The following is a 1,442-nucleotide window of genomic DNA, read 5'->3' as shown; positions in this document are numbered from 1 at the left end:
GAAAACATACATGTGGTATACAGATAGAGGAAACATACATGTGGTATAGAGACACAGGAAACATACACGTGTCAAGAACATTGATTGACATTGTAGCAAGATATTAATTCAAGTAAAGTGACTAGTGTTTAAGCTTGATAAAGGGGCTCTGAACAGAACCTGTCAGGACAGCCGACACCCTGAAGGGAACAATAGGGTCGTTTTGCGACCCCACAAGGAAACAAGCACTGTAACTCAAATTTGTTGGGTATAAAATCTAAAAACTTTCATCAGTGCGCAACAAATGTGAAATAATCGTTTCGTGATCATTTTTACAGGCAACACTTTTTAAAAAATCTCAGTTCGTAAGAGTCTGGTGAGAAAGTATCTACAACTGTGATCAGAGCTGCATGGGTCATTTCCCATGCCGTGAAATCTGTGAGGACATTGTCAGACTGTTTTGGGAGAATTCCCTTCATATTTAGTACGACGGGAAGAAGTGGGTATCTGACTTAAGGGGGCACATCCCAGTTTATTTGGGGTTTCAAATGGAAGCGGCACACCCTCAAGTCTAGCGACCATCTCGTCCAGGGAATTATCCTGAAGCAAAATAACTCTATATGAGTGAGAGGATTTCCTTCTGCTACACGACCAACCTTGTTCCGATCATTCAACTTCTCTAATTTTGAAAAATTATAGGGAAAAAACATTATTTTCCTATCAAATATGATGCGCAAAATCGGGCATTTTCGCATTGGATAAAACCCATGAAGAAGATTTTTCCGGCAAACACGACTGATGTCGGTAGAAAGAGGAAAACCTGGCGAGTAATCGGGCCAATTATAAAAAAAAATATAGTACTACAGTTTTTTTTAATAATCTACGGCGCGCGGCATTGCAACGTCGCTTACACAATACCTCAGAGGTCAATGTAGGTCACGGAGCCTGTTTACATTCAGGCGTAGGAATATCCCGGAAGTAAGCCGCGGACCAAAACACAATTTGCACCAAAAACACACCATTTCCTGCGCTTTTCACCCATGTTACCGTTTAATGTCATTTCACAGTAAATAATGAGAAATCTAAACTCAAACATGGACCCTCGGAAGCCTTTCGTCACTTTTTTGTCGCGCACTATCACCGGTCGCAGAAGAACTGGGGTGTGCACCGTTAAAGCACAGGTGGTAAGCCACCGAGTTCTTTTTAATCGTCGTTGCTTAGTAAGGCCATGTTGATTTGATTATATGGATGACATCCTCTATGAACTCCAAAACTGATGCGAGCGAGCGAAAAAAAAAAATTTGGCCAAAAAAAAAAGTTGCCTTCAGTATGAAATCAAAGTGGCCAGGAAGGTTGAACATAGGACTAAACACAAATAGTATGGTATACCAACAGTTAGGTGTAGGGACCGGTACATCATACGGGTGCCAAACATTTGTATGCTTCTTGGACCAATCCGAAAA

At 41.2% G+C, this 1,442-nt stretch overlaps 1 long non-coding RNA gene across 1 annotated transcript in view; it reads right to left on the bottom strand.

Annotated features, from left to right (window-relative positions):
* Positions 1-1,442, bottom strand: part of LOC118424786 — a 5,057-nt gene that overhangs the window by 2,364 nt on the left and 1,251 nt on the right. The window lies entirely within an intron of this gene.

Source organism: Branchiostoma floridae, chromosome 1, assembly GCF_000003815.2.
Source record: "Branchiostoma floridae strain S238N-H82 chromosome 1, Bfl_VNyyK, whole genome shotgun sequence".
Taxonomy (NCBI): domain Eukaryota; kingdom Metazoa; phylum Chordata; class Leptocardii; order Amphioxiformes; family Branchiostomatidae; genus Branchiostoma; species Branchiostoma floridae.
The sequence above is the reverse complement of the archived record's forward strand: the minus strand, read 5'-3'. Positions and strand labels throughout refer to the sequence as shown.